Genomic DNA, 14,255 nt, shown 5'->3' on the forward strand with positions numbered 1-14,255 from the left:
TGCACATATCTCTCCATGTGCACACCTTGGCCCTCATGCTATAGTTACTGTATGTGAAGCCGGGGGTGAAGATGTGATTGGAGATGCAAGAAGATGCAGATTAGGGGAAGGGAGTAGCCAGTGAAGGACATTTCCTCTTCCTGGCTGAGGTCAGGCTTGTGGACCAGCAGCAGAGGGGATGAGCTCTCTGGAGTGAGTGATGTTGGGGTTGAATGGGCACAGGAAGAGGGAATGTCCTGCCTTGCAAATCATTTTTCTTTCCAGCTTTTTCTTTCTCCACCTAAGCCTTCTCTCCTAGCTGCCACATATTTTGACTTTCTGCCTTCCCTCTGGAAACAGAGAGAGGAGATTTGGATCCTGCCTCCAATTATAAATATCCATTCATTTGTTAAATAAATTCATACACTATGTTGTAGAAAATGGGGGGGAGGGTACGTATTTGTCAGATGAAACTGCCTAAAGTAACTCTAGCTTCTTAGACTGCAACCCGAACATACTCGCACACCGATACTGGAGAGGTGTGCTGCTGGCAGGGTGATTCTGCTGCAGTGAAAGTCCTAGCACTGCTGAAGCAGGTGGCAGGGGCGTCACTAGCGGGGTGCGGGGGGTGCGGATCGCACCTGGGTGACACCATGAGGGGGTGACACCCAGAGCCGCCCCACCCCGCACCGTTGCCCGGCAAAGGAGCTGAGAAGCGCTCCAGGTCAGCGTCGGTCGGAGCAGCCAACTCCTCCTCGGAGGCGGGCGGGCGGGCAAGACTGGGATCAGCGTCGGCGGGTCGAGGGAGGCACGCCGGCGTTCCCAGGCCTGCTTCTCCGGCTGGGTGACCCTCCAGCACGTGCCCTCCCAGGGGCATGGACGGGGTGGCTGGCCTTGCGCACACGTGTGCGCTCAACACAAGATTTGGGGGCTCACCAAGGGCCCCCTGGCACCCGGTCCAGTGGGCACCGAAAGCAGGCACCCACTCGCTGGCGGTGAAGCCGGGACGGGCCTGGTGAGTGCGCGTGTGAGTGCGCGTGTGGCCAGCCACCCCCGTCCATACACCTGGGAGGGCGCGCGCCGGAGGTCCACGCACTCCTGCTAGTGACGCCGCTGGCGGGTGGTAAGCTACTTCAGTAGAAAGGCCATGAAATGGGGCATTCAGGGTATGGGCAACGCACCAGAAGCTTGGGATCCATCGGAATCCAAGCCCTGTGGATCCCCTGAGAAGCCAAATCTTTGGCTGTCTCAGCTGTGCTAGAGCTGGTGTAGCAAATGATATCAAGTGTGAAGGGGGGAGACCACACTTTCTGCCCCTTTAGGATTTCAGATTCGCCACTGTGAGCCTCCCCTCCACAGCCCCTCATTCGGAATGCTATGTCCATCATGAAAGTCACCAAAGCACATGTCAGATTTTAACTGCCACTGATGCTTTGTCTTTACTACATCAATACAAATACAGTTTTGTTTTATTTCTCCAGATATTGCCCAGTCTTGAGAACACACACTACATATAGCTACTGCTTACAGAAACTAACATTACATAATCTTGTAAAGGGTTAGTACAGAGTTAGTTCGTTGGGGGTGGGATGGAAGGAACTGGAGGTGTGGGAGAAGCAAAAGGAGTGACCCTGCTCAAATTCACAACAACTTGTTATTAAATATCTTGGTTGTTGGGGGAGGTTTTGGAGGGTGGGGGGAATGTGTGCTGCGACATTAAAAAACTAAACTGCAGAATGCAGTATGCTGATTCAGTCAAAGAAAAAAATTACACCTTTCCCATTTCCCCACCCTCAAGACACTCTTCACCTGCTGTTATAGCTATAAATGCTCAGATGTGTAAAAGCTATACATGCTCAGCTGTCCTTGGGCCCCTTTAAACAGTGGCTGGGGCTGATGGGAGTTGTAGTCCAAAACACCTGGAAGACACCAGGTGGGCGAAGGCTGGACTAGATTGTACTGTTGCACACTCAGATCATCTGCTAGGTAAAATAATTAGTACATTACCACAGGTTTGCCTCAGAAAATGTCACACATGAGTACTGCTTTATGGCAGGACAGCAGCATAAGTGGGAGAGGCAGTCCTGTAAAATAAATGGGACAAACCACTGTTTGCAACCAAAAAGGAAGTGACTAGGAGAGAAATAAACTGTTTCCCTAAATATTAGGGTCATTGCTTTTACGAAGTAACGACATACACTTGAACCCCAAGTAAACCACCATGAGTTCCACGATGAAAGAAAGGTGGGATATAAATGTAAAATAAGCAATGAAACGTAAGGCTGATGAGTATTACACAAGGGAGACTTTCCAAACTTCACCAGTAAATGAATTCACGTAATAGATTATATGATAATACAGTTTTAAGAATGAGTCTGCTTAAAGCGACTATCATGATACCTCTCTGATTACTACTACATTATATATCATTTAATTACAAAGGTTTTTTATTACCTCTATGTTGTTGGTATATTGATTGTTCTTGTAAATCCCCACTGCTTCACCTTACAAGAGAAGTGAGGTACATGATAAAAAAAATGATCCAAAGCAGCAGATCCATGCTAACCCTGACATAAGAATGAGAATCACACCCTAAACTGCACCATAGCTTCAGGTGTTCTGATAAGAGGTTGACTCAACATACGGGGAAGGGGCATGGGACAAGCACATTAGCTCCACCCCCATTGCCTTTCCTGGCACCCTTCACAGATTGTGAAGCACAGAGTATCCTGTACTTGAGTGCGTTTTAGAACCCCGATCAGAATGTCGGAAGAGTATGCTTATGTCACATTCAAACCTGTTTAGTTCTATTCAGGTAGCTCACTGAAAATTCCTCATGAAGACTGCAGTCTGTGCACACTTACCATTGTAAACTGTTACGGAATCAGGCTGGAAAATACTAAAGTTTGTGCATAGCAATTTCTATTTAAATGAGAGGGAATGTCAACACAGTAAGAAATATGTTGGTGCTAGTTTTTCATACTTTGTTCTGCTTCAATTTAAAATCTGGAAAGAAATGAAAATCTAAACATGAAAAAATCTTGTCTTTACTTGATGAGCTGTAAAGAAAATAAATAATAGTTCTATCAGCCAGGCTGAGCTCCTCCTCCAGTTGTGCTGTGAAAAAGCAACCAAAGAAGGAACGACACTGCAGCTTAGGCATGTGGAGGTTCCTGTTTCTTCACGGCGGATACCACTTCACCATGGAGTCCAGTGCTTCCACATAAATGCTCTCTAGAGGTCACATTAAGGGATGTCCAATGTGGGCCCATTGGTCTCTTCCACAGTGTGTCCCCATTCACGGATCAGTTCAAGGAGGGTGATTGTGCTTATCCTACAGCCAGGTCTGTACAGCTGCTGATACTATGCGGGCTCTGCTTTGATGAATAATGCAAAGATTTGGCTGGCCTCTGGTGCCTACACAATGTTTTGGTCTACTGCAGCCCGAGGACAAGATCATGGCCTCAAATTATCATTCTTTTAATATAAGCAACTGTATCTGGTTCAAAGAGAAAAGGTTGGCTTAGGCTGTATTCTTTAAATAATATCTAAAAACAGCACTTTTCTCACTTTTATTTCTCAGTATTTCATGTCTGTTTAGTTACAGCTAAATTATTTATTCAGGCATGAGAGAAGGGAACACTCTAAGCCATAGGATGAGAGGCAGACTTGTCAGATGCCAAGATTTTTATTTTGTTTTCTCTGTGCTTCTCTTCTTCTTCCTCATTCCTCATGCCACAAGCTCCTCTCAGCATATAATCTTTCTATCCATCTTCCACTAAAGGTAAAGGTAAAGGTGTCCCCGCACTTGTAGTGTGAGTCGTTTCCGACTCTTAGGGTGACATCTTGCGACGTTTACTAGGCAGACCATATATATGGGGTGGGATTGCCAGTTCCGTCCCTGGCTTTTCTTTACCCCCCAGCATACGCCGGGTACTCATTTTACCGACCACGGATGGATGGAAGACTGAGTGGACCTCGACCCCTTTTACCGGAGATTCGACTTCCTCCTTTTGTTGGAATAGAACTCCAGCCGTGAGCAGAGCTTTTGGCTGCGTTACCACCACTTACCACTCTGCGCCATGGAGGATCTTCCACTACCGTAACTTTTATCAGCAGGTCAGATTTTTCTCTCTTTGTCCAGATAAAGGATTATCTGGAGCTGAAGCATTGAAGAAGCATTCTGAAAGGTGGAGGAAATGTTATGTTCCATGGAGCTGAAAAAGGAACAATCAAGAACATATATTAAAATAGGATGATCAGTCCTAATAAGGACAAGTATCCCAAATGCCCATCAATATCAATATGAGGCAAAAACATAAAAGTGTGTGTGTCTGCATGCACACAGAGAGTATGTAAGCCACGCAAGCCAATCAGAAGCAGGATTAGAAACAAGAAATGTTTCAGTATTTAAGCAAGATAAGGGAAGAATGAGCCTGTTCTCATGGACACTTTGGGAAACCACTTGTGATTGGACAAAATAAAAATCCAAATTGTACAGTAGAAAATCTATTTCAGAATACCCAAATGGAGTACTAAGGCTTGACATGGAGTGTCAGTGCCTCAATGAAATGCTTCTAGAGGTGTGGGACTGTTCACAGAATGGTATTTTTGTACACTGACCTGAGATTCAACATTTTACCTGTGAATGGCAAGTAAATAAGCTATGGAATTTGCTTACACAAGATGTAGTGATGGCCACCAGCTTGGACAACTTTAAAAGATTCTTGGACAAATGCATAGAGGATAGGACTATCAATAGCAGCTATGATGGCTGTGTTCTACCTCTACTTTGGAGGCAGTATGCCTCTGAATACCAGTTGCTTGGAATCACAAATGGGGAGAGTCCTCTTGCACTCAGGTCCTGCTTGTGGGCTTCCTATTATTATTATTGTCTTTATTTATACCCCGCCATCCTTCCAAAACTGGAACTCGCGGCGGCTTCCAGATAAAAAACACATATAATTAAAACATACAGAGTCTAGATAAAAATAAAACTAAACTAATTCCAACATTAAAACCATTCATACTTATAGCTAAAAGAGAATCAAAAAACCAGTTTAAAAATGGAGGAATTAGGCACTAGCAATGCAGTTCCCGTCAAGCCCTATCTTTAGCAGCCGTCAATACCAAAGGCTTGTTGGAATAGAAAGGTATTTGCTTGACGCCGGAAGGACTGCAAGGAGGGGGTCATTCTTACATCCCTAGGAAGGGAATTCCAAAGCCTAGGGGCAGCCACCGAGAAGGCCCTATCACGCGTCCCCACCAGTCGTACTTGAGAGGGCGTGGGTATTGAGAAAAGGGCCTCTCCTGAAGATCTCAGGGCCCGGGCAGGTTCATACAGGGAGATACGGTCTGATAGATAGCCTGGACCTATAAGCATCTGCTTGGCCATGGTAAGAAAAGGATGCTGGATTAGAGGGGCCATTGGTCTGATCCAGGAGAACTCTTGTTATGTTTTAATATGATCCAAACAAAGGAGGAAATTTTTTGAATAATAAAAGGTAATGTTATCTCACAAGGTAAAAGCATGAGAAACCTCATTGAGGCTGCAATCCTATAAACACTTACATGCAAGTATGTAGACCTGCACATGATTGAGCATTTGTTTTCTTGGGCCAAAGAAGTTTGCTTCCACCGCCCCCACACACTTGTCACAATTTAAATATTGAGAGGTACATTTAGCTATCTCATCCTGATTGCAATATTTGCTGCCTGTTCCACTTTTAACACCTTCCTCGACACAAATGCCTACCTCTTGGGATGTACTGAAAATAAAACACTACAGTACAGGACTTCCAGCCAGAACATGAAAGATGTCAGTTTATGGCAATCTTACTTTGCATATGTAAAACCATTTTATGTAAAACACTCGCTAAGCACTGTGTATACTTATAACCTTATATAGACAATAACTGATCGTAACTACCAAATGCTTTCCCACAATTGTTCCAATGAACCAGTTGGAAAATATTTTGTAACGGTAAGAAGAACCAAAACACTATTTTTTTATTTTTATTACAAATGTGTCACTGGCAAGTGGTAACTGGTAGACAACTTTTTCAATAGAAGATGATAAAGATCTGAACTTTGTGGTTGTTTTTATAGATTAAGATCATTAATGATTACAAGACTGGGTATCCCAAAGCTCTTTCCATTACCATTAATAATAAGCTTGGTCAAAAACTTGATCTTGAATTCATTTACATAAGTAGAAAGATCCTCATGTGTTTTTACCAAATACCCTTCCTACTTTCTTGGAGGCTCAGCTGATTGTCAGGTATTGCGGAGTGCTGGCAAGAGGGAAGACCCAACAATGAGGTAATTGCTGGCACTTTGCAGGCTGTGCCTTTGCCTGCATGTGGGCAAAAAGGGACAACTGCTGTCACTGTGCTATCAAGTGTTTGACAAATGGGCTGCCCTGCCTATCTGTCAAACATGGCCTGGTGGAGGGGGAGATAACTTTCTGGCCCACTGACCAGATCTAGTTCCCCACCCCTGCTTTGAGCCAAGTCATATTTTTTTATAACACATTCTATCCAGAGCTTGGAAAAGTTACTTTTTTGAACTACAACGCCCATCAGCCCAATCCAGTGGCCATGCTGGCTGGGGCTGATGGGAGTTGTAGTTCAAAAAAGTAACTTTTCCAAGCTCTGATTCTATCACATGTCTGCACCCAGTGTTTGGTAAAATTCTCTGTAGGGTGATACAGATGATCAGGCTTATAGGCCCTTTCCACCTCTACTATTCTATGATTTTATACTTGGATTCCCGCACTGAGCAGGAAGTTGGACTCAGTGGTCTTATAGGCCCCTTTCCAACTCTACTATTCTGTTATTCTAAGTCAGAGGCATAGTCCAAAGAGTTTCTTTGTGAAGTTAATGGCAAGGAGAATCAACATCATTGTTATTATCTACAAGTTTATACTAATAAATATACCAGACCCTCCATCAATATTAGTGAGATCTAATTTTTGCTGTATTGCAACAGTTAAGAACTGCCCAATTAACTGAAATGTTTTAATGTCAGATCTTGTTACTAGGCAAAGTGTTTGTACAAAATTATTGCAGGTTACAACTTATGGCACCAGAAATGTATAATATGCAGTGATTTGGTTTTAGAATATTTTGTTGAACAGAAGTCAGATTCATGTGGATGATACACAGAATTCTCAGGCTTGTCCACAGCACTTATGGGAACTAGAAAAAGGATTAAACCTCTCAGTTCCTACTTTGCCAAGCAAGCTGTTGCATGGGTTTTTTTTAAGGGAAAAAGGTCAGTCTGCCTTTATAAAGGCAGTGAAAGTGAGCTTAATAATTTTCCCTATGGAGAATAGAACATAACTATTTAAATCATAATTAACAATAGGATGTCAGTCACTTTTTTGCTGGATTATATGTCTGGGAAGTTTTAGTGCTCCCAATTAGCTTTAATGGGGCCACTCTGCTAGTTATCAAATTGACAGTCTTGACCTGCCTGGCAGAAGCAACTATAAAACAGTTTATTAGAAAAATGAAGATGAATAGTAGAAGTCTCATCACAGATAGGACCCAAATATCTTTTATATGTCTATACATGTTTTATATGACAGGATTACAAATTATGATGACCCTGTTGCATCCAAAATGGACAGGAACACATGCCTTGCTCTTGTAAATATCAGGAAACATGCTTGCAGTACCTTCATATCCCAGCCTTCCTTGGTGCTCTCCCAGGCAAGGGTGAACTTTTCAAAGGGTGAAATTACCTTCTACATAATCTCATCAGGGTTTCTCTTTAGTTTAAGAGTACCTATGAACAGAGCTTGGAAAAGTTACTTTTTTTTAACTACAATTCCCATCAGCCCAATCCAGTGGCCATGCTGGCTGGGGCTGATGGGAGTTGTAGTTCAAAAAGTAACTTTTCCAAGCTGTGCCTATGAAATTGAACTCTGGCACTGTCAGATTGAAAGCTCCTGCTCAGGGGTTTACCCATGCAAGGTTTTTTATGTACCTATTAAGCTCTCACCTGAATAGAGGCTTCCAAATTCACTCTAATTTTGGAAAATATCTTTTTATTACTAGATTTATATAGCTGCCCATCACCAAATTGTCTGTTAGAGCTTACAGAACAAAAAAGTAGAAATACAGTATTAACACTGTATCCACTATATAATACACTAAAATGTAGCATGTAAAAGTCTTTATTGTGTTGGAGAAAAGTACAACTAGCAGCTCAATTTACAAAATAAAAAACCATTTATCCACAGATATATCCAAGGACAAGATCTTTAGAAGGGGTTTGTGTTTTGTTCCCCCACCCCATCCCCTTGTTTCAGTCTGCTTTTACTTAAAGTGCTGAGCTGGGTTTTATTTTTTATTTTTAGATTACTGCTGTTTTTCGCTTTCATCTGTTTTATCTAAAGTGTTGTGTTGGGTTTGTATTGTCTTCAACTGCTGTTTTTAGTTTTTTAATTGTACTTAGTTTCTTTTTATATTTATGTTTAAATTGTTTGTGTGAGCTGTCGTGGAAGAGTTTTGCCCTGAACAGTGGCCTAAATACTAGAAGGAAGGAAGGAAGGAAGGAAGGAAGGAAGGAAGGAAGGAAGGAAGGAAGGAATAGCATCTTGTTTTATTGATAGTGAAAAAGCATTTGATAGAGTTCAGTCACTGTAAGAGGCTTTGAAATCGTTCAGTTTTCTTTTGTGGATAAGTGTGATATATAAGTCACCGGCTGAGTTTTAATCATTAATAGGCTTTTGGATTATTGTCTTTCCCTTTTATTGTTTGTTTGCTGTTGAAAACATTTGCAATAGTTGACAGATGAAAGACAATGTAAGGATTAAAGACTGAATAATAAAATTTAAAACATGGTCAGTCATGCTACCACTCTAGAAATGATCCAAAAATTTAGCAATATCTCAGGTTATGAAATTTAAGTGAAATCTGAAATTATATGGTTTAAAACATGGTGGGGAATCAGATGTTGTACTTCAGCTCCCATCAGCTCCAGCCAGCATGGTTCATGGTCAGGGATTATGGGAGTTGCAGTCCAACATCTGGGAGCCACAGATTTATCATCCCTGCTTTAGATGTTGGGAAAAAATGGGCTAAGAAGTTGCTGAAGTGCATTGAGAGAGAAAGCTAGGAATTTATCTGACACCTTTGGCAATCTTTACAAACATGAACATGAAAATTTGTATTTAAAAATGTAACACCTGGAGACAGCTGAAACTTTCTTTGACTATTCTGATTTCTAATGTTAAAAGAACATGAACAGAATTTGGGAGTGTGCGCGGAGTTCACACCTGACCAAAGGGGTATCTCATATACACATCGCCATTGTAGATCACCATTCTGTGTACAGCACCGTCCTCTGATTAGAGTAAGTGATACTGGAGTGGGACCCCTCTGTGCATATCACAATGCATTGCCAATTTCTTCAGGCTGTGAATATATATACAGTGGTGCCATCAAGACAGGACTTTGGGACATAAATCAAGGGCACCAGTCTGCAGAATGAGCAGGAAGAGTGACCGAAACACAGCTGGGTAGGCTTGCCACATTTTGAAGTGAAGTAATAACATGTAGCCATCTAAAGAGGAGAGGGAGGCAAAAGATAATTAAGTCCAGAATTATCTAACTACACCACTGATAGAGTGGTCATCTGTCCTACTTTACAAAGGACCATTTCCTATTTGAAAGGCTGTCCAGTGCAAGTCTGATTTAATGATAAAAGAACCATACAAAGGAAGATCAGTGCTCTTGAGAAGTTGTCCATCCACAGTTAGCACCAGGTCAGCAGACTGGGCAGGAACAGCAGTCACGTGGTCACAGTCTTCCCCAATGAGGTGAGATGTATTGTATTTCTATTTAAAGTATAGTAATAATTTCTCAATTTGCATCTATACAAATAAATTAGCATATGCACATTGTATTTAAATCTATACCCCCTTTTATCCTCTTTTTTGGCAATGCATTCTTTCTTTGTTGTCAATAAGTAAGTTGCCCCCTAACCATTGGCTGTATATACCTACTTTGTCATACCAGACATATCAATTGTAAAAAGATTACATTAACACAAGAGCTGTGATTAATCTGTTCAGCTGTAACAACTTGACAAAGTTAGTGAAAGCTTGTAGGAAGTATTGATGGGACCTTCATGAAATAGCATTTCAAAATATTTTAAAAAGAAAATTCTGTTATGACTGCAAAGATATCATTTGCTTAGACAATTAAGCATACCTGATGCATCAACACCAGTTTAAAGAGGCAGCAGGCAGAAACAGCTATGTGACTGCTGAATTTCCAAGTTCCCTGTTGATCTGATAGGATGGTAAACATTAAAAGATAAACATTAAAAGATGCTGCCCTTTCCATCCAGGCTGAACCACAATTCTGATGACTTGATACTGATAATAAATGAGACACACATATGCTACTCTGCCAAACACAGGATTGGTAGTTCAAAATTCACTAGTATTTTGAGGCTTAAAACAAAGATTCTAAAACTAAGCAAGCTGATTTCATCTTCCAACAGTAGCTATGGCATTCCATTTGGGATTTATTCCACAGGAGAAGAGTATGGGCATTATCCAAATGTCATACGTATAAATCCAGTGGAGAGTATGTTGCAGCCACCTTGCTGATACTAAGCATGTCTGGGTAAGGTCAGTCCCTGGATTGGAGACTGCATGGGAACTCCATGTACACTGCTTTAAATTTCATAATAAAAGGAAGGTGAGATGTAAATAAATAGATTAATAGATACCTGAAAGATTGTCTTGCCCCTTATATACCCAGTCGATCACTGTGCTCTGCAGGTGAGAGCCTCCTGCAGATAATCTTATCAGGAGGTCCATTCTGCACAACACAGGAAGCGGACCTTTAGTGTTGTGGCACCTACCCTTTGGCATTCCTTCCCCCTAAATATTAGACAGGCACCATCTCTGTTATCTTTTCGGTGCCTACTGAAGACCTTCCTCTCTCAACAAGCCTTTTAAGTAGAGACCTTATCCCAGTCTGTGTCTGTGTTGGAATTGCTTTTTAAGATGTTTTTAAAAGTTTTTTCTTTAAAAAATATGATTTTAGATGTTGTTTTAATATATTTTAAAGTCTGTTTTTGTGATGTTTTAGAGTGTTTTTAGTGTTTTTGTTTGCCACCCTGGGATCCTTCTGGAAGGAAGGGTGGAATATAAATTTAATAAATAAATAAATTAACCTCTACCATGACTGGGAGAATGTGCACACTATTAGTTAAATTTAAGAATTAAACAGTTTGCACTTAGTTTTGTTATTTATTTATTTATTTATTATTTGATTTATTATTTGATTTATATCCCCCTTTCCTTCCGGCACGAGCCCAGGGTAGCACCTTTTTATAAATTAGTTTATTTTAAGGTTAGAAAGCTTAGGAGGAATATTTTCAAATAAGTCAAATCTTTTAGAATTCCAAAATGTCTTGCTTACCTTATAGAAGGATGAAATAAACTGCTGCTGCCTATTGTGTGGTTAGCAGGCATATATCCGCACCGCTTCTGTTGATGGGGTGCTTTCACAGAGCAATTTGTTGTGGATTTGGTGCTGCTCACTTACATATTTTTAAGCATCCACACAACTACAACCTCATCAAATGCCATCCCATACCCTCCCCCTTTAATCCAGATTTACCATCTCTGTTTATGTGGTTTTTCTCTTGCTGGACTTTCCATGGAAACAGTAAATCTAGATTAAACAGGAAAATAATATGCAGGCTGGCACTGTGATGGCAACAGTGTTGTATGGATGCTGCATAAAGCATGAGCAGCACTGAGTTCAGTGTAACTATCATGTGGAAGACCCTTAGTCTGCACAGAAGTGCGGGTGGGTGTCGGTGGGAAACACCTAGTGTAGATGGGAAACACCTATTTCCTTAAGACTGAATATATATATTTTCCCATGGAGCATTAGGCCACCTGGGGCAAAATGCAACTGATGAAGAACAGGAAAAAATTAGTCCCCAGTTCCTCCTATATACAATAGTTCCTTTCCTAAATACTGCTCTATTGAGAGAGATTATAATACCCTGTAGTGTTTAAATCTTGGTTAAAAATGGGCTGGAATTCAAGAAATAGAGGGCTATCTAATGGAGAATTTGGAGTAGGGAGTGATTCAATGCAGTCCACATTTAAAGGCAAACCTACCAAATTCACAATTTCTGAAACAATATGCAAACTGCAACATGAGCATCTTTCAGAATTTGCACTTTTCCGAATTCTGCAATGCAGTTCTCCATTCAAGTAATGTATAAAAAAAAAGTATGTAGTAGGGTAAAATGTGCATAAAAATGCATATATTGAGGAAAATAGCATGCAAAAATGCATTCTGTTAGGAAAGATTGCTTTGCAAAAACATGTATACTAAGAAAAATGCATACAAAAATTGCATACACTAAAATGCTGATGAATTTTCATGAGGGCTTTTAAAAAAATGTTCACAAACTGATACAGAAATGTGGAGAACTGAAGATTGGCAAAACGGAACAAACCAAAGTTGACAGATTTGCCCATCCCTAATTGAAAGTGTGTGATATATATAATATATTCCTTATTTGTAATATATTACAATCCATATCTCTGATGAATTTCTGTATTGGGTATGTTGGCAGGTTTTTGTTAATTTCTAGAATGTTGTGAGGGAGTGGAATAGTTGCTGTGACTGATTTTTATCATGATGTCAAATCACTCAGACTGTAATTCCATGCCCACTTACTTGAGAGTAAGCCCCACTGAACTCGATGGGACTTTCTTGAGTAGACATGTGCAGGACGGTGCTGGTAAAGAAATTGACCTTTGGAGGCAAGAAACGGTTGCTAAGAGACTACACAATACTCAAGGACTCCTTTATCTGCTAAATTTTTATTACAGTCTTTATCATCTTTACTTTCAGATAGATGAAAAAACACTTTATTTCAGGGCTTTACTTCCTGTTATGGAAATGCTCCTGCACACCGATCCCATCACTGAAATTGGATTATGCACCTACTCTGATGTCATGCCCTAAGTGGCACTGAGTTCCTCCTGGATTCTTGACTTGCTTGTTTCTGACCGACAGATAAGATGCGCCTAAAAATTTTCCATCCGTTAAGATTGTAGCCATAGAAAAATAGCTTGCAAGATCATCCATTAACTGAAAAACTTAATGAGGAAAATGATCTTGAGAGCATCACAGACTAGTCAATACTGTTGCTAGTGGCTCTCTTGCTACTGTCACTTCAGGATCAAACTGCACATTACCTTAGACACTTTTCCTCCCTTACATTTATCCCTTTTTAAAAAAAATAGCAGCCAGTGCAAGGGGGAGGAGATCTTATCAATATCAGAACTGCAGTCATAGGCAGTGGTGGTAGGGGTATTGATTGATTGATTGATTTTCTATCCTGTCTTTCCTCCCAGGAGCTCAAGATGGCATACATAGTTCTCTCCATTTTATCCTCACAACAACCCTGTGAGGTAGGTTGGGCTGAGAGGCAATGACTGGCCTAAGGTCACCCAGTGATTTTCATGGCCAGAGAGGATTGGAACCCTGTTCTCTCGGGTCATAGTCCAACACTTTGCCACACTAGTTCTTGTGGGGGGGGTGTAACTTGCCCTCCTCAACCTTGAGCAAAAGGAAGGAGTTGTTGACACCAATAGTAGCTTCCCTCCTAGAGCATATAGCAGCTCCAGGAATTCAAGTGTGGCTGTAAAGGATTAACCCCTCCCACTTTCTGCACACTGTGATCCCAACCCTGATCATTCACAGAGAGAGAGAGAGTGAGAGTTGCTATTTTAAAATAGAAAAGAAAAACAGAGAAAACCAGATGAAACATAATATGTAAGTTCACCCTCACTGACATCATTTATTGAAGTATTGATGAATTATAGTCCAATATGTCTTCCTTCCATAGGGTTATTGATGGCAAATATACAGTGACTAAAGCTTGCTCATATCCATAATCTGAATCAGAGGTGGGGGACCTTTTTCCAGCTTGAAGACCACATTCACTAGGAAACCTGCAGAGGACCACGGGCCAGTGGTGGGTGGGGCCAGAAGCCAAAGTGGGTGGAGCAACAAGTGCAAATTTAACCTTTGTACATCCTTCTGTATCCTTCTTCCAAACAAGCAAGAGGCATCAGAGTTCAAGAACTCTGGCAAAACCCGTTGGGGTGCAAAGCAGGGACAGTGAAAGGTGTGGCTTGGGGAGAGGAGTGTGACCTGGGGAAAGTTCCAAGGGCCAGAGAGACAGAGATTTGGAGGGCCACATTTGATTCCTAGGCC

At 41.3% G+C, this 14,255-nt stretch overlaps 1 protein-coding gene across 2 annotated transcripts in view; it reads left to right on the top strand.

The window, feature by feature from the left end:
* The window catches only part of PTCHD1 (patched domain containing 1), a 93,414-nt gene that overhangs the window by 65,255 nt on the left and 13,904 nt on the right, over nucleotides 1–14,255 (top strand). The gene's annotated exons all lie outside the window — the stretch shown is intronic.

This window comes from Rhineura floridana, chromosome 5 (assembly GCF_030035675.1).
Source record: "Rhineura floridana isolate rRhiFlo1 chromosome 5, rRhiFlo1.hap2, whole genome shotgun sequence".
Classification (NCBI taxonomy): domain Eukaryota; kingdom Metazoa; phylum Chordata; class Lepidosauria; order Squamata; family Rhineuridae; genus Rhineura; species Rhineura floridana.